We start from the raw sequence: 24,382 nt of genomic DNA on the forward strand, positions 1-24,382 counted from the left end.
AATGATGCTGAGGAACATGTTGATATTACTCTCTTCCTGCAGGTCTGTGGTGGGCCCCCTTTCTCACTACACAGCCTGTGTGATTTCTCCCCTTACAGATTCTGAGTCCTCTCTGTTCTGGCAGAGAACAGATTGCTGGAATTCTCCAGATCCAGCACTGCCGGATGCGAACAGAATGTCCACCAGCCTCATTAAAGGGGTTATCCTATGATTAATGTAAAAAATAAAAATCAGACACCATATAGTACATGACAATCTCGTTCTAGCAAAGCTATAACCAGCCCTGTACCTCACATGGATCCAGGGATCTCCCCATTTATTGATCTGCTAGATTTATATCAAGCTGACAGCACAAGAGGAGTGTCTTTTCTGCTGCAGCTCAGATGGCGTGTCCATGCTCTCCCTATCACAGCTCAGGAGGCAGTAAAAGATTAAATTGAGCATGTGCGACCCTCTCTGTGAGCAGGTCGAAACAAGGTTAGTATGTGGTGTTTATTTATTTTTTTACATTCTGTGAGGGGCACAATGTGTGCATATTACTGGGGGGAACAATGTGGGCATATTACTAGGTGCCACAAAGTGGGTATATTACTAGGGGGCACAATGTGGGAATATTACTGGGGGCACAATGTGGGAATATTACTGGGGGCACAATGTGGGAATATTACTGGGGGCACTATGTGGGAATATTACTGGGGGCACTATGTGGGCATATTACTGGGGGGGACAATGTGGGCATATTACTGTGGGCACAGCTGGGAATAATACTGGGGGGACAGCTGGGCATAATACTGGGGGCACATAACTGGGCATATTACGGGGGGCAAATAACTGGGCATATTACTGGGGGCACACCGGGGCATAATTCTGTGAAGGAGGCACAACGTGGGCATAAATACTGTGCGGTGGCATGAAGGGGGAATAATTACTATGTGGGGCATTAAGGAGACTTGGTGGGACTAGGTGTATGTTTTGGGCCGAGTTAGAGGCGTGGCCTAGTGGGGAACAAATTTGTGTTTACAAAGTCGGGAGGTATGCATCCAGCATCACAACTGATGCGCTGAATGTATGTAAATGATCCCATAGAAAACTATGGGATCAGTTCTAGCTCAGTTCCCCTCAGGCATTTTCTGCTTCATGCTGGAGATGAGCCGGATAACCAGGCAAATGTGCAGTGGGCCTTAGAAAATGTATCAATTTTGCATTTAGTCAAATGTCTGTAAAGAATATTCTGACACAATAATTAAATATGGTATTTTCTTTGTTGTTTGTTATTTTCATGTTGTTTAAAAAAAATTGTATATGGATCATTTAAAAATAAAGCCTCCAATATTTTGTTTTCAACTTTCTAAGCAAATTCGGTCTAGTCCTCTGTTTTGATTCAGTTTTATTTATTTTAGTCTAGAGATTGAAGATTTATCCTGGAGAGCAGAGCTGCTACCTACTGCAAAAGTAAGACCAACTTTATAAAATTATCAAATACAGTGCAGAAATGCTTTTATCGGTTTAGTTGTTCATTCATATCAGGTTAATTTCAAACAGCTGCCTTTTAGCATCCACATAAGAGTTCAAATGTTGCAGGAATATATATTCCCTAAAACAGTGGTCCCCAGCCATTCATGCCCGAAGAGCCACATTCAGTACTGAGATATGGTCACAAGCTGTATTAAATACGACCAACATGCAAATGTCCTAGTGTAATTAATAGGACCTCCACACAACACTTGCTGGACATTGGTTAGTTACCTCAACAACTGTCACATTTGGCATCCAGTAGAATTTCTCAATGTCTCAATGCCTCAAACCTCTCATTCAACTGTGCTTGTGCAGCCCCTGGATGTGCAAAAAAATAGTGTTGATACTGTGCATTTTAGTAGAAGGCACTAATGGTGGTTCATGTTCTATGCCCCTGCATCAGTAGCTATTTTCAAGAACATAGGTGTCATTTATTATACTGAAATGCGCCTAAATTAGACAGACATATAGCGGCGCAACTGACTGAGGGTTTAAGGCCCTATTTTGCATTTAACCCCTTCAAGACCCTGCCATTTTTCACCTTAAAGGGACACTGACAGGCCCAATAAGCATATTTAGCTATATATATATGACTGCGCAGGTCTTCTAAAGTGTATTAAAATCATATTATACCCCTGTCCACCTTATAAATACAGTAAACTGATGTTTTATAACTTGGTAGAATCGTCTTCTTTCTTCCCAAGGGGCGGCGTTTCAGCTACACTTCCGCCCAGCCAGCCGGCCCCAACCGCCGTTTTGAAACGCCGCCCAGCTCATCAATATTCACTTCGCTGGGCGGCTTCTGCTGTCCCCGCTCTGAAACGCTGCTCTGAAGAGTGCCCGGCGCAGGCGCAGAACGCAGAGGCTGAAGCGGCCTCGAAGAAGCAGAGGGGATGCAGGCGCGATGTGATCCCAGCCAGTGAGGGTGTCGGGCGCATGCACTGAAGATGCCCATAGCTTTGTATTGGGCATGCGCCGGATCTTGTAAAGTCGGGGACAGCAGAAGCCGCCCAGCGAAGTGAATATTGATGAGCTGGGCGGCACTTCAAAACGGTGGTTGGGGGTGGCTGGCTGGGCGCAAGTGTAGCTGAAACGCCGCCCCTTGGGCAGAAAGAAGACGATTTTACCAGGTTACAAAACATCAGTTTACTTTATTTATAAGGTGGACAGGGGGTATACTTATATGATTTTAATACACTTTAGAAGACCTGTGCAGTTATATATATATATATATATATATATATATATATAAATATGCTTATTGGGCCTGTCAGTGTCCCTTTAACCACTTAAACCCCCCTAGCTGAAACACCCTTAAGGACCAGGCCACTTTTTACACTTCTGCACTACACTATTTTCACCGTTTATTGCTCGGTCATGCAACTTACCACCCAAATGAATTTTACCTCCTTTTCTTCTCACTAATAGAGCTTTCATTTGGTGGTATTTCATTGCTGCTGACATTTTTACTTTTTTGTTATTAATCGTAATTTAACGATTTTTTGGCAAAAAAATGACATATTTCACTTTCAGTTGTTAAATTTTGCAAAAAAAAAAAAACTGACATCCATATATAAATTTTTTGCTAAATTTATTGTTCTGCATGTCTTTGATAAAAAAAAAAATGTTTGAGCAAAAAAAATAAAATAAATGGTTTGGGTAAAAGTTATAGCGTTTACAAACTATGGTTCAAAAATGTGAATTTCCGCTTTTTGAAGCAGCTCTGACTTTCTGAGCACCTGCCATGTTTCCTGAGGTTCTACAATGCCCAGACAGTACAAACACCCCACAAATGACCCCATTTCGGAAAGTAGACACCCTAAGGTATTCGCTGATGGCCATAGTGAGTTCATAGAACTTTTTTTTTTTTTTACAAAGTCTCATATTCCACTAACTTGTGACAAAAAATAAAAACTTCCATGAACTCGCTATTCCCATCACGAAATACCTTGGGGTGTCTTCTTTCCAAAATGGGGTCACTTGTGGGGTAGTTATACTGCACTGGCATTTTAGGGGCCCAGATGCGTGAGAAGAAGTTTGAAATCAAAATCTGTAAAAAATGACCGGTGAAATCCGAAAGGTGCTCTTTGGAATGTGTGCCCCTTTGCCCACCTAGGCTGCAAAAAAGTGTCACACATCTGGTATCGCCGTACTCAGGAGAAGTTGGGGAATGTGTTTTGGGGTGTCATTTTACATATACCCATGCTGGGTGAGAGAAATATCTTGTCAAAAGACAACATTTCCCATTTTTTTTATACAAAGTTGGCAATTGACCAAGATATTTATCTCACCCAGCATGGGTATATGTAAAATGACACCCCAAAACACATTCCCCAACTTCTCCTGAGTACGGCAATACCACACGTGTGACACTTTTTTGCAGCCAAGGTGGGCAAAGGGGCACACATTCCAAAGAGCACCTTTCGGATTTCACAGGCCATTTTTTTTACACATTTTGATTGCAAACTACTGCTTACGCATATGGGCCCCTAAAATGCCAGGGCAGTATAACTATCCCACAAGTGACCCAATTTTGGAAAGAAGACACCCCAAGGTATTCCGCGAGGGGCATGGCGAGTTCCTAGATTTTTTTATTTTTTGTCACAAGTTAGTGGAATATGAGACTTTGTAAGAAAAAATAAATTTAAAAAAATCATCATTTTCTGCTAACTTGTGACAAAAAAATAAAATTCTAGGAACTCGCCTTTTAGGAGGGCATTTTTAGACATGTGGATCCCAGACTTCTTCTCACGCTTTAGGACCCATAAAAATCCAGGGCAGTATAAATACCCATACATGTGACCACATTTTGGAAAGAAGACACCCCAAGATTTTCAATGAGGGGCGAGTTTAATAGAATTTTTTTTTTTGGGCACAAGTTAACGGAAATTGATTTTTTTTTTCACAAAGTCTCCCTTTCCGCTAACTTGGGACAAAAATTTAAATCTTTCATGGACTCAATATGCCCCTCACGGAATACCTTGGGGTGTCTTCTTTCCGAAATGGGGTCACATGTGGGGTATTTATACTGCCCTGAAATTTTAGGGGCCCTAAAGCGTGAGAAGAAGTCTGGAATATAAATGTCTAAAAAAATGTATGCATTTGGATTCCGTGAGGGGTATGGTGAGTTTCATGTAAGATTTTATTTTTTGACACAAGTTAGTGGAATATGAGACTTTATAAGAAAAAAAATAATAATAATTTACGCTAACTTGGGCCCAAAAAATGTCTGAATGGAGCCTTACAGGGGGGTGATCAATGACAGGGGGGTGATCAGGGAGTCTATATGGGGTGATCACCCCCCCTGTCATTGATCACCCCCCTGTAAGGCTCCATTCAGACGTCCGTATGTGTTTTGCGGATCCGATCCATGTATCCGTGGATCCGTAAAAATCATACGGACGTCTGAATGGAGCCTTACAGGTGGGTGATCAATGACAGGGGGGTGATCAGGGAGTCTATATGGGTGATCACCCCCCTGAAATTTATCACCCCCCTGTCATTGATCACCCCCCTGTAAGGCTCCATTTAGATGTCCGTATGTGTTTTGCGGATCCGATCCATGTATCCGTGGATCCATAAAAAACATACGGACGTCTGAATGGAGCCTTACAGGGGGGTGATCAGGGAGTCTATATGGGGTGATTAGGGGTTCATAAGGGGTTGATAAGTGACGGGGGGTGTAGTGTAGTGTATTGGTGTTTGGTGGTACTTTACTGAGCTACCTGTGTCCTCTGGTGGTCGATCCAAGCAAAAAGGACCACCAGAGGACCAGGTAGCAGATATATTAGACGCTGTTATCAAAACAGCGTCTAATATACCTGTTAGGGGTTACAAAAATCGCATCTCCTGCCGAACAATCGCCGCTGACAGGCTGGAGATCTACTCGCTTACCTTCCGTTCCTCTGAAAGCGCTCGCCTGTGTGTGCACGTTCACAGGAAATCTCGCCTCCCGCGAGATGACGCACGGATGCGTCCAGGAGGAATTAAATCGACCGCCTCCCGGACGCATCCGTGCGTTCAGCGGTCGGGAGGCAGTTAAGGACCAGGCAATTTTTGGGGAAATTTGACAAGTGTCACTTTATGTGCTAATAACTTTGGAACGCTTTTACTTATCCAAGCCATTCTGAGATTTTCTCGTGACACGTTGTACTTCATGATGGTAGTACATTTCAGTCTATTTTTCATTTTTATTTTTTTTAAATTCCAAATCTACCCCAAAATTATACCTCATACCAGGGCAAGCACAGTGGCTCGGTGGTTAGCACAACATCTGCATGGAGTTTGTATGTTCTCCCCGTGTTTGCGTGGGTTTCCTCCGGGTACTCCCACACTCTAAAGACATACTGATAGGGACCTTAGATTGTGAGCCTCACTGGGGACAGTTGGATGCTAATTTCTATTTTTTATTTTTTTACAATTTAATGTTCTATTTTTGGATTTTTTTTTTTTTTTTTACTTTTTATTTTGGTCCCACTCTGGGACTTTAACTTCTGCAGTCTGATCCCCTCTGCAATGCATTACAATACATCCAGTATTGTAATGTATTGCCTGTCAGCCTTTACACTGGCAGCCAGCCTGTGAGACCCAGCCTAATGGGCTGGATCTCACAGGCTTCCGTAGAAGGCAAGCCCTGATGCCTATGAAATGCATCAGGCTGCCTTCTCTGCCATCAGGTCCTCATCACTGCAGCGTGGGGACCCAATGGAGATGTGGAGGGCACCCGTACCCTCTGCAAACCCTCAGCTTTGACCGCGGCATACAAGGAGTTAATATGCCGGCATCGGTACATGTTCTTAAGTCACGTCCACCAGCGCCGTACAGTACATGTACGGCGAGGGTCCTCTACGGTTTAAGCAGAAAATAAACAATAAAAAATGTCTGGCAAATTGGTAAATAATATCCTGACATAATAACTAACTTTTTTGGTCACCTTGCCTCACAAAAAGTTTAATACCAAGCAATAAAAAAGCCGTATGTACCCCAAAATGGTATCAATCAAATCGTCATCTCATCCCACAAAAAATGAGACCCTATGTAAGACGATCACTCAAAAAATAAATAAAATATAGCTCTAAGAAAATGGCAACACAAAAACAAGCTATTTTTCTTTTCAAAAATGCTTTTACTGTGTAAAACCTAATGTGTCTATTTTTTTTTTTTTTACAACAACCTGCTCTATAAAAATATCACATGATATGCCCCCTCAGGTGAACGCAATAATAAAAAACAAAAACTATGCCAGAACAGTTATTTTTTGACAACTCTCCTTACAAAATGCATAATATTGAGTGATCAAAAATTCATATATACCCAAAAATTGTGCCAATGAAAACGTCTCCTCACCCCACAAAAAATGAACCCCCGCATAATAAAATTACTCAAAAAATAAAAACCAATGGCACCCATAAACTAATCCATCAAAATCTGCACTGTCAAAGGCATATGGCGCTCCTTCCTTTCTGAGTCCTGCCATGTATCCCCACAGCAGTTTACCACAACATATGGGTTGTGACCGTATTCAGGAGAAAATGGGTAACAAATTATGGGGTGCTTTTTTCCTGTTATCCTTGTGAAAATGAATCATTTGTTGCTAAAGCAACATGTGATCCACTGGTTGGGGATAACTGTCATAAAACATGTCCAAGTAAGAGTACTATTTAAAGGGATTGCCTAGGGGCTGGGGGGGGGGGGAGTAAAAAAAAAAACAAAAAAAAAAACCTCTTACCCCTTTATTCCCCCATTAATCCTGCAAATGTGTTGATGCCAGTAGTAAGGCACATTAGAGCAGAGGACCTTGATTGGCTGTAGCAGTCCTGTGCCAGACCGCTTACAGCTTTCAAACAAAGAGTGATTGGGGAACGCCAGAGCAGCTGTGCTGGATTGCTGGGGGATTGCAAGGGGAAGTACTGTTTTTTCTATTGTTTTTTTTTGTTGTTGTTAACTTCTACATTAAACATTTGCAGCCTTTTTCACAACAACCAAACAACTCTTTTAACCCATTTCATACCAGACCATTCTTAACCAGTTAAGAAAATCCATTTTCATACTCTACTAGAGAAGTTAATAGATGGCCAGAATGAAGGTTAACTACAAAGAGTGTTTCTTGCTTTGTAGGACTTGTTCTATCCTAAATAACATAGACAACCCATTGGTTTGAATGTACACTGTGTATTGCTGTGTATCAACATTATCCATATACAGTATGTGTGGTGGATTTTGGGCTTTTAAAGATAAAGCAAGGCTCAGGAGCTGAGCGAGCACCATACCTGACTTGACTACTGAGCTACACATCAGACGCCCATGAGCAGTGTCTGCAAATAGAAGCAATGGCATCTCGGGATTCATTTACTGGGAGCAGATTAACTTTTCCACCCCTTTCCCTACCTCCTTCCCCTGATGATATTGCGGTAGCCATTCTGCTGCTATGGCTATTGAACTTAATGGGGCTAAATTCTAACACTACTACTAAATCTCCCAGACCTGCCATAGTGAATTCCTATTAAACTCAATAGGGCTGAATAGGAACAGAGAGAGCAGTCTTCACATAAACAGTCTATGGTGGAAGTCCTATTATGATCACATGTTCAAATCACTTATACATTCCCCAAAATCAGTAAATAAAAAACTACAGATCACCCCCACAGAAGAAGAGCCCTTACTCAGCTCTGTAGAAGGAAATATAACAGTTATTGATGTCAAAACAAAAATGGAAGTAATGATGTAGTATTGGCTAACCCGGTACCATACTTTTTCTTTTTTCTGTCAACCAAAATATGGTGATACACAGATGTTTTTTCCAAGTTTATTATTTTAAAATATTAAAACATAACAAAACTATATCAATTTGATATCACTGTGATAGTACTGACCCGCAGAATAAAGATAATTTTGCACACAGTGAACGCCGTAAAAAAATAAGCTCATTAAAACAATAGTTCAGTCGCATCTTTTCCAGTTCCACCCCATTAATAATTTATTTTGGCTTCCCAGTGCAGCTTATGGAATATTAGAAAGTATATTAGAAAGTACAACTTGTTCTGCAAAAAAAAACTCATAATGTGATGGTAGCATAAAGCTGAGAAAGTTATGGAAGGCAGGGAGTAAAAAAATGAACACAAAAAATGAAAATTGTTTACGATGGGAAGTGGTTAATTTCACTTGTGGTGGCACTTCGTGAATATTTTGTACTTTGCTTGTTATGAAGGGAAGCAAGTAGGGATTACCCAAGGAAGCAACATCTTAAAAGCGTCATTAGTACCGGAGAACCAAGAAGCAGTGAAGGCTCTGTACTCATTGCTTCCTGGTCCTCTGCTGTCGTGAGGATGCTATGTGACCTCACGCTGTGAGGTCACAGCACAACCGAGGCAGGAGGAACAAGATTGGGTTGGAGGTGAGGAGTGGTGGCGTCCGGAGTAGGAGAGGTAAGTGTTTTTATTTTATGTCATCTGAGGCTGGGGACTGATCAAAAGAGGCATGGGGGCTGATATGAGGCTGGGAATTTATCCAAATGAGGCATAGGGGCTTATATGAGGCTGGGGGCTGATCAAAAGTGGTATGGGGTCTGATCAAATGAGACATGGGGCTGATCAAATGAGGCATGGGTCTGATCAAATGAGACATGGGGGCTAATCACATGAGGCATGGGGGTTTGATCAAATGAGGCATGGGGGTTTGATCAAATGAGGCATGGGGGTCTGATCAAATAAGGCATGGAGGCTGATATGAGGCTTGGGACTGATCAAATTGAGGCATGGGGGGCTGATCAGATAAGGCATGGGGGCTAATATGAGGCTGGGAACTGGTCCAAATGAGGCATAGCGGCTTATATGAGGCTGGAGCCTGATCAAAAGTGGTATGGAGACTGATATTAGGCATGGGGTCTGATCAAATGAGACATGGGGGCTGATCAAATGAGGCATGGAGGCTGATATGAGGCTGGGGACTGATCCATATGAGGCAGGGGCTGATCAAAAGAGGTATGGGGGCTGGTCAAAAGATGCATGGGGGCTGATGGAATGAGGCATGGTTGCTGATGAAATGAGGCATGGGGGTGATAAAATGAGGCGAGAGGGCTGATAAAATGAGGCATGGAGGGATAATATGAGGCTGAGGATGATATGAGGCATAGGGGAACGCTGTATGGAAAAGGTTAACAGCTCAGGGAGAACCCTCCCTCTCCCATCAGGGGGCTGCTGTGCCTTTGCAGCCCCCCGATGGGAGAGGCAGAGAGCCCCCAGACAGCCCCCCGAGAGCCCTTTCCTTACCCTTCCCCGTCTGCACAGTTGTGGCTACAACTGAGCAGACGGGGAAGGTTCCCATGGTAACAGGATGCCTTCTCAGGCATCCTGCTGTCCATGGTGCTGAAAAGATCTATGCTAAAGGCATAGATCTGTTCAGACAAAGTGTAAGTAAAATATAGTACAGTACCCTATATGGTATACTGTACTGTATTATACAGACATCAGACCCACTGGATCTTCAAGAACCAAGTGGGTCTGGGTCAAAAAAATGTAAAAAAAAAAATAGTGAAAAAAGTTAAGATAAAAAAACACATTTATCACTGAATAAAAAATAAATAAAAAATACACTACACATATTAGTTATCCCCGCTTCCGTAACGACCTGATCTATAAAACAGTCATGTTACTTTCCCCGCACGGTGAACGCCATAAAAATAACAAAATAAAAACTATGAGAAAATTTAAATTTTGCCCACCTTACTTTCCAAAAAAGATAATAAATGTGATCAAAAAAGTCGCATGTACGCCAAAATATTACCAATCAAACCGTCATCTCATCCCGCAAAAATCATACCCTACCCAAGATAATCGCCCAAAAACTGAAAAAAAAACTATGGCTCTTAGACTATGGAAACACTAAAACATGATTTTTTTTTTTTTGTTTCAAAGATGAAATCATTGTGTAAAACTTAAATTAAAAAAGTATACATATTAGGTATCGCCGCGTCCGTATCGACCGGCTCTATAAAAATATCACATGACCTAACCCCTCAGGTGACCCCCGTAAAAAAAAAAAAAAAAAACGGTGTAAAAAAAGCAATTTTTTTGTCATCGTACGTCACAAAAAGTGTAATAGCAAGCGATCAAAAAGTACAAAATCATATGCACCCCAAAATAGTGCCAATAAAACCGTCATCTCATCACACAAAAAATGAGACCCTACTTAAGATAATCACCCAAAAACTGAAAAAACAATGGCTCTTAGACTATGGAGACATTAAAACTTTTTTTTTGTTTTAAAAATGAAGTCATTGTGTAAAACTTACATAAATAAAAATTGTATACATATTAGGTATCACGTGACAACCTGCTCTACAGGGAGTGCAGAATTATTAGGCAAATGAGTATTTTGACCACATCATCCTCTTTATGCATGTTGTCTTACTCCAAGCTGTATAGGCTCGAAAGCCTACTACCAATTAAGCATATTAGGTGATGTGCATCTCTGTAATGAGAAGGGGTGTGGTCTGACATCAACACCCTATATCAGGTGTGCATAATTATTAGGCAACTTCCTTTCCTTTGGCAAAATGGCTCAAAAGAAGGACTTGACAGGCTCAGAAAAGTCAATAATAGTGAGATATCTTGCAGTGGGATGCGGCACTCTTAAAATTGCAAAGCTTCTGAAGCGTGATCATCGAACAATCAAGCGTTTCATTCAAAATAGTCAACAGGGTCGCAAGAAGCGTGTGGAAAAACCAAAGCGCAAAATAACTGCCCATGAACTGAGAAAAGTAAAGCGTGCAGCTGCTAAGATGCCACTTGACACCAGTTTGGCCATATTTCAGAGCTGCAACATCACTGGAGTGCCCAAAAGCACAAGGTGTGCAATACTCATAGACATGGCCAAGGTAAGAAAGGCTGAAAGACGACCACCACTGAACAAGACACACAAGCTGAAACGTCAAGACTGGGCCAAGAAATATCTCAAGACTGATTTTTCTAAGGTTTTATGGACTGATGAAATGAGAGTGAGTCTTGATGGGCCAGATGGATGGGCCCGTGGCTGGATTGGTAAAGGGCAGAGAGCTCCAGTCCGACTCAGACGCCAGCAAGGTGGAGGTGGAGTACTGGTTTGGGCTGGTATAATCAAAGATGAGCTTGTGGGGCCTTTTCGGGTTGAGGATGGAGTCAAGCTCAACTCCCAGTCCTACTGCCAGTTTCTGGAAGACACCTTCTTCCAGCAGTGGTACAGGAAGAAGTCTGCATCCTTCAAGAAAAACATGATTTTCATGCAGGACAATGCTCCATCACACGCGTCCAAGTACTCCACAGCGTGGCTGGCAAGAAAGGGTATAAAAGAAGAAAATCTAATGACATGGCCTCCTTGTTCACCTGATCTGAACCCCATTGAGAACCTGTGGTCCATCATCAAATGGGAGATTTACAAGGAGGGAAAACAGTACACCTCTCTGAACAGTGTCTGGGAGGCTGTGGTTGCTGCTGGACGCAATGTTGATGGTGAACAGATCAAAACACTGACAGAATCCATGGATGGCAGGCTTTTGAGTGTCCTTGCAAAGAAAGGTGGCTATATTGGTCACTGATTTGTTTTTGTTTTGTTTTTGAATGTCAGAAATGTATATTTGTGTATGTTGAGATGTTATATTGGTTTCACTGGTAAAAATAAATAATTGAAATGGGTATATATTTGTTTTTTGTTAAGTTGCCTAATAATTATGCACAGTAATAGTCACCTGCACACACAGATATCCCCCTAAAATAGCTAAAACTAAAAACAAACTAGAAACTACTTCCAAAAATATTCAGCTTTGATATTAATGAGTTATTTGGGTTCATTGAGAACATGGTTGTTGTTCAATAATAAAATTAATCCTCAAAAATACAACTTGCCTAATAATTCTGCACTCCCTGTATAAAATTACCACATGATCTAACCTGTCAGATGAATGTTGTAAATAACAACAAAAAACGTGCCAAAAAGCTATTTCTTGTTACCTTGCCAACCAAAAATCATATGCACCCTAAACTTGTACCAAAAAAACTGCCACCCTATCCCGTAGTTTCTAAAATGGGGTCACTTTTTTGGAGTTTCTACTCTAGAGGTGCATCAGGGGGGATTCAAATGGGGCATGGTGTCAAAAAAACAGTCCAGCAAAATCTGCCTTCCAAAAACCGTGTGGCATTCCTTTCCTTCTGCGCCCTGCCGTGTGACCGTACAGCAGTTTACGACTACATATGGGGTGTTTCTGTAAACTACAGAATCAGGGCCATAAATAATGAGTTTTGTTTGGCTGTTAACCCTTGCTTTGAACCTGGAAAAAAATATTAAAATGGAAAATCTGCCAAAAAAGTGAAATTTGGAAATTGTATCTCTATTTTCCATTAAATCTTGTGCAACACCTAAAGGGTTAACAAAGTTTGTAAAATCAGTTTTGAATACTTTGAGGGGTGTAGTTTCTTAGATGGGGTTACTTTTATGGAGTTTCTACTCTAGGGGTGCATCAGGGGGGCTTCAAATGGGTCATGGTGTCAAAAAAACAGTCCAGCAAAATCTGGCTTCCAAAAATCATACGGCGCAACTTTCCCTCTACGCCCCGCTGTGTGGCCGTACAGTAATTTACGGCCACATATGGGGTGTTTCTGTAAACAGCAGAGTCAGGGCAATAAAGATACAGTCTTGTTTGGCTGTTAACCCTTGCTTTGTTAGTGGAAAAAATTGGTTAAAATGGAAAATTAGGCAAAAAAATGAAATTCTCAAATTTCATCCCCATTTGCCAATAACTCTTGTGCAACACCTAAAGGGTTAAGGGAGTTTGTAAAATCAGTTTTGAATACCTTGAGGGGTGTAGAATGGGGTCATTTTTGGGTGTTTTCTATCATGTAAGCCTCGCAAAGTGACTTCAGACCTGTAGTTGTCCCTAAAAATTGGGTTTTTGTAAATTTCTGAAAAATTTCAAGATTTGCTTCTAAACTTCTAAACCTTGTAACATCCCCAAAAAATTAAATATCATTCCCAAAATAATTCAAACATGAAGTAGACATATGGGGAATGCAAAGTCATTGCAATTTTGGGGGTATTACAGAAGTAGAGAAAATGAAACTTTGAAATTTGCAAACTTTTCCAAATTATTGGTAAATTAGGTATTTTTTTGTGCAAAGAAATATTTTTTTTAACTACATTTTACCAGTGTCATGAAGTACAATATGTGACGAAAAAACAATCTCAGAATTCCCTGGATAAGTCAAAGTGTTTTAAAGTTATCAGCACTTAAAGGGACACTGGTCAGACTTGCAAAAAATGGCTAAGTCCTTAAGTTGAAATAGGGCTGAGTCCTTAAGGGGTTAAACTGTATTATTTTTGTTTTTAGTGGCACAGTTTAACTGATCCTCGCATTTTACTGCTGAATTATTGACACTGGTTATATTATTTTTGTAGAAGCTCTTATATAAAAGTAATAGTATTTTTTTATATATTTTTTTCCAATACAGGCTGTAACCTTAACACTTGAAGATTTTTTTAACACTTCCCATTTTGTTCTTTATCTGCCTGCAACAAATAACAGCAAGGTAAATCATTCAATGTAGACAATTTAGACGCGATGTCATTGCTGTATTAGTTTCTTTCCTCTGTGCCCGATTCACTTCCAAATATATTCAATGTTATTGAGCACGTGTCAGCAGTATCAGCCTTATTAAACCAGGTATATTGCCTAATAAAGTAGAGCCTGCCAATTTAAAATATCTGTCTTGTGAAGTTCAGTTGTGGCAACTTTAATGTTCTTATACACAAGCGAGTTTTCCATATGGATGTGGTGCGTGTTGTGAACAGGTAGCATCCAGACTCAATACTGACCCATTCATTTCAATGGGTATGTGCACATGATCATTCTTTATCACTGATCATCTCTGCATTCAGGAAAAATTGCAGCATATTCTACGCTACTTTCGGGTTAAATGATGACTCATGCTGTTCACAAGCCGATTTATTGTCTGCTGAAACATGGCATTCCACTCTTCTTAAAGGTCGGCCCTCGGGTCATGGAGGTTCTGGGGTACAGAGATAGGCTACTTTCACACTAGCATTTTGGCTTTCTGTTTGTGAGATCCGTTCAGGGCTCTCACAAGCGGTCCAAAATGGATCAGTTTTGCCCTAATGCATTCTGAATGGAAAAGGATACGCTCACAATGCATCAGTTTGCCTGTGTTCAGTCACCATTCCGCTCTGGAGGCAGACACCAAAACACTGCCTGCAGTGTTTTGCTGTCCGCCTGACGAAGCAGAGCCAAACGGTTCCGTCCTGGCACAAAATGTAAGTCATTGGGGACGGATCCATTTTCTCTGACACAATCTGGCACAATAGAAAACGCCATGGCTGTAGAAGACATAATACAACCGAATCAGTTCATGACTGATGCATGCGGTTGTATTATTGTAATGCAGGGGTGTCCAAACTTTTTTCGAGGAGGGCCAGATTTGAGGAAGTGAACATGTGCGAGGGCCGACCATTTTGCCCAACATTCTTTGAACCATTAAAATTACATGCAAATTAACTATTTTATGAAAATGTTATTGCAAACAGCATACCTTTCATTTTGTGACTTGGATGACAAATCTAAACAGGTGTTAAATCACTCTGCCTTCAATATAAAAAACAGGAGGCAGAAATATGTCGAAAACAGTACATTACAAGGTTGTCTGTTAACTTTTGAATTCCAAAAATGTGAACAGGAACAGAACACCAAGTATACACATATGTTCAAATATATTTATAACTGATTGACAAACTGACATTAAAGGGAACCTGTCATCAACTTTATTCCGCCCATACTATTCTAAAGGCAGAATAAAGTAGAGACAGGTGAATTGATTTCAGCACTCTGTCATTTATAAGTTAAAAGTAAGTGGTTGCCGAGAACCAACATTACAATCATTGCAGACTGGGCCTGGAAAAGAGTCACGGCCACCTGAGAAGAGTCATGGTTATTCATAGATTCCTGCTCTCCCGCCCTCCTGCTGATGACTGACAGTCTTCTACCAAGTTCCCTTTCTCTCTAGGAGAGAACTGCCAATCATCAGCAGATGGGCAGGGAGAGCAGGAGATTAGGAATAACCATAACTCTTCTCAGGTAGATTTGTCTCTTTTCAAGGCCTTGTCTGCAATGATTATGATGGTGGTTCTCAGCAACCACTTACTTTTAGCTCAGGAGGGGCACACTGCTGAAATCAGCATTTATGTTACTAATTTATGCTGCCCTCAGTGAGATTAGCATAAATTTGATGACAGGTTCCCTTTAACTGAGATTTTACAACATATTCATCTCAACTGAAAAAAATCTTGCCTGCACTAATGTAAAGGGTGAAACTGAGATCTGGACTGCAGCAGATATGCTAGATCTGGTTCAAAGGCTGTGGTTTTGATGCGCAAAATATCACGCAAGTGAGAGTCACTTAGTCTTGTCCGCATGTGATTCTTGTTAAGGTTCATAACAGAGAATGTCTTCTCACACAAATATGTTGAGCCAAACAAGCTCAGCATTTTCTTTGCCAATGTTCGAATCTCTTCGGCTCTTATCCAGTTGGCTGTAAAATTTCACAAGAGAGAGCTGTTGGTGCCGACTGCGTAACTCACTGTCACAATGCAGGTCAATGAGCTTGAGCTGCAGCTGATCTGGAGCATTGTCGGGGTCAACAGAGAATGGAGAGGAGAAAAGGATGATCTCCTTTTCAATAGCTGCAAAATCTTGAAAGTGCCGTCTAAACTCCGCAGCAAGAGATAATATGTCTGCTGCATACCTGCTAGTTTGCACACTGATATCATCCTGTGGAAAACTGTTCATTATTTACTGCAACGCTGAAAAATGAATGGTATTGGGCGGTGTTTGTGACAACTGCTTTTGGAAAAGTTGCAGCTTTGTTCCAAAGGCTTTGAGGTGTGAATAAATCTGGTTCACTGCTGCATCTTTGCCCTGAAGACTCGTGTTCAGTACATTCAGATGCTTTGTTATGTCAGCTAGAAACCCTAAATCAGCCAGCCAAATAGGATCAGATAGTTCTTGCATCGGTTGTCCCTTTGTTTCCAAGAATTCTCCAATTTCTTTTCTGAGAGAGTAGAAACGCTGCAGTGCAGACCCTCAACTGAGCCATTTTACATCGTTATGATATCAAACATCTTTGTATTCAGCCTGGATATCCAGTAGAAACTGTTTAAACTGGCGGTGGCAAAGGGCTCTAAAGTGAATAAAATGAATGCTCTTTAGCACCGGTTTCATAACATGGTCATATTTGAGATGTTTAGCACAGAGAACTTGTTGATGGATGATACAATGCAGTTTAATAGCTTTGCCTCCTTCTTCGATCACCTTGTTACAGATTAGGGTTGATAATCCACTTCGTTCACCAGCCATGGCAGGTGATCCATCAGTAATTATCCCAGTAACTTTGTTTCAAGGCAGTTTCATGTCATCTATGGCAGAACTAACAGAAACAAATACATATGTTCCTCTTGTTTGGTCCTTAAGGCTCTGGGGGTCAAGTAGCTCTTCAGTCACATTCAACTGAGCTGTGTCGGAGAGGTACATGCTTTCATCACAGTCAAAATCAACTCCTTTTGACGTTAACTGTCTCTTAATATCTGATGAAAATTCTTCTACTTTCCGTGCTACAGTGTTACGAGCCAGGCAAATGTTGGAAAACTCTGACTTTTTTTTTATTGACAATTTTTATTGTTTTTCATTTTCATGGGATAAACATTGTCAAGTACATAACATTAAAAAGCTTTGTACAAAGTACATGTCATGAAGTAAGAAATCTTAAGTACAAAAGGCCTCTAAGTAGCATTGGAGGGTGATAAAGAGGCTTATTAGGCCACATAGATCATGGATAAATGAACACAAACATTCAAATAAGGTAACAATGTGACAGGTATATTGTGACAAGATTTGTGTGACATGAGGTGGAGGGTAATAAGTTTGGGGGAGCCCAGACCCTTAAGGACTAGTCTATGGGTGCTGGGGGATGAAAGCTTAGGAGAAGCCCCTATAGGACCTTCATAGGGACCAGATCTGGAGAAAAACATGTCTAGTGCGTGACTCCCAGTGCGAGATCTCCTCCATTCTGTAAATTTGGTCCACTTTATTAACCCAATGTTCAGTACTAGGGATCTCAGGAGATAGCCAGTGAGTAGGTAGGAGTAGTCTAGCTGCTGCTACTAAGAGAGAAAAGAGTGAAGACTTAAAGGGGCCCACTCCATTTATGCCTAGTGATAACAGAGTAAGATCTGGCGTGCAGAGAAAGGAAGTCTGGCAGATCTGATTGCACAAGGAAATAATATTGTGCCACCATGGGTTGATTAGCTCACATGACCACCAGATGTGTAAAAAGGAGCCTTTGGCCTTATTACATCTCCAGCAGGTGTCGAGGGCATTGGGATTGTAAAGACACGTCTTATCTGGGGCTCTATACCATCTCATGAGGACCTTGTAGCTGTTTTCCTGAATGCGCACACATCTAGATAATCTGTGTGGAGAGATCAAGGTTTTAGGTGATAAGGTACGGTGAAGGTCTTTTTCCCACATACCGATTATAGCAGGCTTAAGTGTTGGAGAGGGAGATATCAAGTGTTTGTATATTGTAGAAATGGTTTTGCGTGGGTATTTCTTGCTGCTTAGCGTTTCTTCAAACCAGCTAGCGACACAGGGAGGGGAAGTTTTCTTTGCAAGAAGGAGGGATTCAGATTTAAGGAATCGCAAAAGAATAGGGTTGAGAGTCTGTATGTCCAGTGCTTTAAAAAGTTCAGAGTCAGGGAGTACACAACCATCCTGACCTAGAATCTGTGTAATAGCCGACTCCGAGGACCTCAGAGCAAGAGGGCAGCTATCTCTAAAATCTCTGGGGGCCAAGCTAATAACATCTTTTATCCACAGCATAGGGGAAGATAGGGTTAGGGCCCCAGAGCGGGACGAGAAACATCTCCAGATTTTTAAGGTGTTGCGAATGAGGGGGTTGGGGATAGAGCTTGGCACAGGAGGTGGTCTGTCAGCCAGCAGAAGGGCCCTGATGGGGGTAGGTAAAAAGGCATTCTCCACTATAATCCAGGATTTATGGATCGGGGTTCTAATCCAATCTACAACTCTAGAAAGTTGTACTGCCTTAAGGTATGTCTCTGGGTCAGGGAGCCCAATTCCCCCTTTAGCTTTAGGTCTAGTCAGGGTGCTAAAAGAAATGCGGGGGTGTTTACCTTGCCAGATAAATTTGCGTATTAGTTTATTTAGAGAGAAGAAATAGGATTTAGGGATTTCAATGGGGAGCACCTGCATCAAAAAAGTGAGTCTGGGAAAGATTAGGGACATAAGTAAATTTTTTCTCCCAAACCAGGAGAGGTATGGGAAGTCCAATGAGTCCAATTGAGTCTGAATGGATGCTAGGAGGGGTTTATAGTTTAATCTAAACAAATCCGGCAAATGGGGGGAGATCTTTACTCCTAGGTACGTTAGTTGTTGGGTTTGCCAATTGAATGGGGAGTTTGCCTGGAGGGATGAAAGACTTGGGGGAGAGAGACCAACATGTAGGATTTGGGATTTTGAGGGGTTAACTTTAAAGTTAGATAAAGAGCCGAATAGGTTGAGTTTTGAGACTATTTTGGGCATGGATCTAAGGGGGTTGGTGGTCAGAATCAGTAGATCATCTGCAAAAGCAGCCAGCTTAAATTCATGACCTCCTACCATCAATCCTCTAATCTCACTATCTTGCCTAAGGGATTGCAGCAGTGACTCCATCACTAGGACAAATATAAGAGGTGATAGTGGGCAGCCCTGCCTCGTGCCATTTCTTATTGGGAAGCGGGAGGACATAAGGCCATTAACTGACACGGATGCTGAAGAATGCGTATACATGGAGAACATTGCATTGATAAACTGTTCAGGTAGCTGGAATTTAGAGAGAACCTGACGGATATATGCCTAGTCCACTCTGTCAAATGCTTTTTCAGCATCCGTGCCAATCATGACTAGAGGGGTGGTTTTGTAAGAAGCGTAATGTAGAACATCTTAATATCTTAGTGGTATTGTCCTTCCCCTCCCGTCCCCTAACAAAACCCACCTGATCTGGGTGGATCAAATCAGGGAGTAGATTCTGCAATCTTGTGGCCAGCATTTTTGCTAAGAGCTTGAGATCCACATTGAGCAGGGAAATGGGCCGATAGTTGGAGCAAGAAGCGGGGTCTTTACCTTCTTTAGGTATAATTGTAATCGAGGCATTCGTCATATCAGCAGAGAGTGAGTGACCTACTAGTGCACGGTTACAAATAGGGAGCAGAAATGGCACTAATAGTTCCCCAAAGGCCGCATAAGATATGGGAAGGCCGTCGGGGCCGGGGCTTTTCCCTTTAGGGGTTGATTTAATGGCAGTTTCAAGCTCTAAGGGGGTGAATGGTTTGGACAAAAATTCCTGCTGTGATGATGTTAGGGATGGAAGGGTAAGGGTGTCCAGAAAGGATTTGATGTTGGCCTCTCTTCCCAGAGAAGGGTTTGGTAGGTCAGAGGGCGGGAGGTTATATAGGGATTCATAGAACAACCTAAATTGCTCAGCAATCTCCTCTGCTTTGAACAGATGAGTGCCCTGAGGGTATTTGATGCATTGTACATATCAGGAATCTCTTCTCTGCTTTATTCTTCGCATCATATATATCAAGGCTTTGTTGCCACGAGCGAAGGTTTTTTGTTGAGCGGACAGAAAAAACTTGGCTGAACGTTCGTTCAACAAATTCTTTAGTTGAGTTCTGAGAGAGGAGAGTTCCGATAATTGACTAGCCAGTAGAGATTGTTTATGGGCCTTTTCCGCCAAATGAATTTTTGCTAATAATGTAGTGAGCTTCTTTTCCGACTCCTTCTTCAAGAAGGAACAAAGGCTAATCAGTCGGCCTCTAATGTATGGTTTATGGGCATCCCAGAGGGTCTGAGGGGATATCTCAGGGGTATTGTTAATTAAAAAATACTCCTCCAGAAAGGAAGCTATTTGTGATTTATGCTTAGTATTGCCCAAAAGGGACTCGTTGAACCTCCAGTTGAAGTGTCTATCAGACTTTAAGTCCGGGCGTATGGTGCAATAAACGGGGGAGTGGTCGGATAAGATGATGTCACCTATAAGGGAGGATGAGCAGAATTGAAGCTTTTCCTTGGGTAGAAGGAAGTAGTCTATCCTGCTATAAGAGGTGTTTGCTGCGGAGTAGAAGGAATAATCTATTGTCTCAGGATTAAGGCAGCGCCATATATCCACCATCCCCAAGTTATAGAGTTTAGTGTGGAACAGTTTGAGGGCTCTCATTGATATGGGAGATTTCCTTTATGAAGTGTCTACAAGGGGGTTAAAAGTCAAATTAAATTCACCAGCTATGATTAAAAATCCCTCCCTATGGGCCTCCACCAAGGAAAGAGTATCAGTAAGCCATTTAACCTGGTCTGTGTTAGGGGCATATAACTTCACAAACGTGAATAAGGATTGTCCCACCTGCCCTTTTGAATTAGGTATCTGCCCTCTGGATCCTGGAAATGGGATTTGTATTGAAAGGGAAGATTCCTGTGAAAGCCAATACTTACGCCCCTCGAGGCAGCACCCCCCGCTCCACAGTGATACCAACTAGAGAATTTAGAGTGGGTGAGGTTAGGATATTTGTCATGCTTGAAGTGGGTTTCTTGAAGGAAAACCACCAAGTATTTTTCCTTATTTAGCATAGAAAAGATCTGACATCGTTTAGAGGAGGATCTCAGCCCCTTGACATTATAAGAAACCAATTTAAGATCAGCCATAATTAGGCATGCGGGGGGATGGATTATGGTCTCTAAATAATATTCTAAAGAAGAGCTGAGTAGCCTATATGGGGAGGAAAAGGAGGGGGCTACCTTGAGGAGAGCATTCCCACGGCCAATTCCCCTGGACGTTCCAGAGACTCCTCCCACTCCGCACTGCCCCAAGTCACATACTGGAAAAGTCGCCAATGGAGTTTTTGAGTACCTGTCAAAACAATAAAGGTAAGATACATAGAACATAACAAATAACAATAACCAAGTGTGATTGTTTAGTCGCAGTGTATAATGGGACCTAACAGATGTAGTACCCTGAATGGGTGGCATAGGTAGGGGGAAAAGTACCTAGTAGTAGCGACTCCCTCTAAGGAGTGAGTAATACTGGAAGTTGCTGGTAGTAATGGGAAACCCTGGGAATTATTGTAGAGTAGGGGGTCATTTTCTTATTCAGGATTATAGTAGTATGGGATGGAGGGGGCGAGGGAGGGAGGCAGGGGGGATATTCTGGCCTTACAAGAGAAGAAATGTTGAGATCTCGCGATGTCCGAGATCTCGTGACGTCAGAGATCTCGTGACATCTGAGATTTGGGCTTTCCTTCTCCCTGAGCCCAAATCCCGCGAGATCTCGGACGTTGTGAGATCTCGGCTTTCCTTCTCTGTGAAGGCAAAGACCAAATCTCGCGTGATCTCGGACGTTGCTGCGAGATTTGGCCTTTGCTGATGCAGCCTCTTCCTGTGAAGCTGTGGGCTCCCAGTGAGTAGCTGGCGGTGACCGGTGAGAGAAGCCAGGGGCCGGATTACCCATGATTTAATCAACCCTCTGGGGAGCCGTTTTATTCCGGACCGCCGGCCGCAATTGGCCCGCGGGCCGGACTTTGGACATGCCTATTGTAACTAAAGCGTTTTTGCAGATCCATGATGGATCCGCAAAAAACTCTATTGTGAAAGTAGCCTTGCAAGCCTCTACATGGCGACTCAGCTGATCCCATGGGTTTTTAATGGGATTCAGGTGTGAAGAAAGACCACTCCATTTGAGGTATCCCATTCTCCAGCAGCCGTTCCCTAATGATGCGATCTCGATGAGCTGGCACATTGTCACCCATGAAGATGAAATTAGGCCTGTGTTGTTCATGCAGAGGCACAAAGACTTGATTAATGATGTTGAGATCGTCTTTTTATTCGGGGGTCATTCTCACAGACTTCTTCCAAACAAAAGCCTTAGTGTCCAAACAGTGCATTTATGTGGCAGTCTTCGTGAACAAACAACAACTAAAACATAAATCAAATCCTCAGCCGTCTGGCCACTGACTAAACAGTATAGTCCCTCTCTAGCAGGATCCGGGTCTACCACCCAGCTCCCCAAAACACTGCAGTGCTTACCCCACACAGGGTCAGAGGGTCCTGGCTCCCACAGACTTTAGCACAGCCTGCTCCTTCCTCAGACTGAGAGCCCCACCCAAGTCCAGGAACAGGATCAAATAGCATCCCTGGACATGGGCATATTCTGAAATCCCGGACTGGAGCATGGGGAACAGGCACCCACCCAACACATTGCCTTTTCCCAGTAAAAGCCAGCCTCTCGACTATCTGAAGCCAGCTAATCTAAGTAGCTTGGTGTCCACCAACTAGCTTAGTGGACACCTATATCTAGGGCCTTTACTACACCAAGGCCAGGCCCTTTGGTGACACACACTCCTGGTGCAAACAACACCCCCTTTTCCGTAGGACTTTTCTCCAGGGTCAAATATCGATAAACATCTATCACAAACTGTACCACCGCACACTCATAACCTCAACTTTGTTGTCATTACAGGCAATCTGGTCTACATTGCTTGCAACATCAGTGACCGGGAGACACATTACATCTGCACCCACCGGACTAATTTTCCCATCCCTTTTGGTGGCTTCCCTCTCAACCTGGGACTGAGTGAGTTCTGCGAGGGTCTCCACTTCTACATTCCACTCACGTCCTGCAAGGGGCAGCATTTCTACTAAACACCCATCTCTGTCATAGACGTCCTCCGTGACATTGTTATACATCAGGTTACTACCAACAACTGACACTTGTAAGGAATTTCCCACAACTATCTCTGGCTCCGGCACATGCTCCTCATGTCCTTTCTTGGACTGCTGCAGCTCTTTACTGAACTGTTTGCAAAGTTTCTCCCAGTCATGGTTATGTTCAGACCCCTTCTCCTTGGCTTTGCGGTGCTCCTTCAGCAGAGCATGCTTGCCCCCGCTCACTTTTTCAGCAGTGTTTTTTTCCGATTTGGTCTCAGTTTCAGGATCTTCTGCTTCTTCAGTGGCTCCCCCCACTTCGGCAGACCCCTCTTCAGCCTTATCCTTGGTCTCTGGAGCATCCGAGGATTTCTCTCATTCCATCTCATCGGCCTTATCTTCTTCAGCCTTTGAGTCCCCTTTGGAGTCTTCATTTACTTTGTTAGCCTTCTCAGACACTGCATCATATACTTCCATTCTGTACTCCTCCTCCGCTTTCTCATCAAGGTTGGAGGTACTGAGGACACCGGGATCTTCACCAGACTCATCGTCTTCTGGCAATCCCTCCAGAGGCTCACCCATTCGTTTAGGCTCTAGGAGAGCCATCTCACAGTCATCTTGCTCCGTAAGCACTTCTGCAAGGGATTGAGCCCAGGAGAGGGCCTCCTCTTGACTCTACTCTGCTGCAGACGATGTAGTAGTATCACCATTCTCTTTTAGACACCCTGTGAGGGTTCCTGAAAGGGATTTTTCATAATCTTAATTTTTGATACATCACAGATTAGAGATATATTATACAAGCCTCATCTCTTGTGGAATTCAGTACCTCGCATTAACATATCTCACACCCTCTGCCAGTCCTGGACACAATAGCAGCCTTCCTGACCAAAAGGCTATTTAACATCTCACCTCACATACATTGACAGGAACCTGTGATTTCCTTTTTAACTTGTTAGCATGGAGAGAAAAACCTGTTCAATTTAAAATAACCCTTTCATGTATTGTGAAAGGGCTGTGTACTGGCTTGTACACACTATGATACCTTTTGGCGCAAAACCACAATAGCAAATGTCGTCTTTTAAG

The 24,382-nt window shown here is 42.4% G+C and overlaps 1 protein-coding gene across 1 annotated transcript in view; it reads left to right on the plus strand.

Moving 5' to 3' along the window:
- Positions 1–1,423: 1,423 nt before the first annotated feature.
- The window catches only part of LOC122944578 (GPI inositol-deacylase-like), a 682,600-nt gene continuing 659,641 nt past the window's right edge, over positions 1,424–24,382 (plus strand). Inside the window, exons 1-2 of the mRNA XM_044303000.1 lie at positions 1,424–1,452; positions 13,992–14,069. The gene's annotated coding sequence lies outside the window, so the exon portion shown is untranslated. The remainder of the gene's footprint in view (positions 1,453–13,991; positions 14,070–24,382) is intronic.

Source organism: Bufo gargarizans, chromosome 8, assembly GCF_014858855.1.
Source record: "Bufo gargarizans isolate SCDJY-AF-19 chromosome 8, ASM1485885v1, whole genome shotgun sequence".
Classification (NCBI taxonomy): domain Eukaryota; kingdom Metazoa; phylum Chordata; class Amphibia; order Anura; family Bufonidae; genus Bufo; species Bufo gargarizans.